We start from the raw sequence: 329 nt of genomic DNA, 5'->3' as shown, positions 1-329 counted from the left end.
TTCGGGGAAGAGGTTCCAGCAGCCTGCGTCGGGCGGCCCTCGGAAAGACTCCTGCGAGAGAGGGAGCTTCGTCGGGGGGAGGGGGGTCAGAGGGTGGGGTTGTATACCGGCCCCCTTGTCCTTAGATGCTTTTATTTATTATTGTTATTATTGTCTTTGTTTTCTCTTCTCAACAGCAATGTCCTCCTGTCCTGGCGACGGCGGCGTGGCTCGGCCCGGGGAGCGCGCTGGACTGACACGCCGCGTCTGCCTCTCTCTGCTGCTGGTGCGTCTGCCACAGGAGCCGCGGAGGCACTGAGAGCGGTCGGGCCGAGAGGGGACACCATGCG

This window comes from Penaeus monodon, chromosome 20 (genome assembly GCF_015228065.2).
Source record: "Penaeus monodon isolate SGIC_2016 chromosome 20, NSTDA_Pmon_1, whole genome shotgun sequence".
Taxonomy (NCBI): domain Eukaryota; kingdom Metazoa; phylum Arthropoda; class Malacostraca; order Decapoda; family Penaeidae; genus Penaeus; species Penaeus monodon.
The sequence above is the reverse complement of the archived record's forward strand: the minus strand, read 5'-3'. Positions refer to the sequence as shown.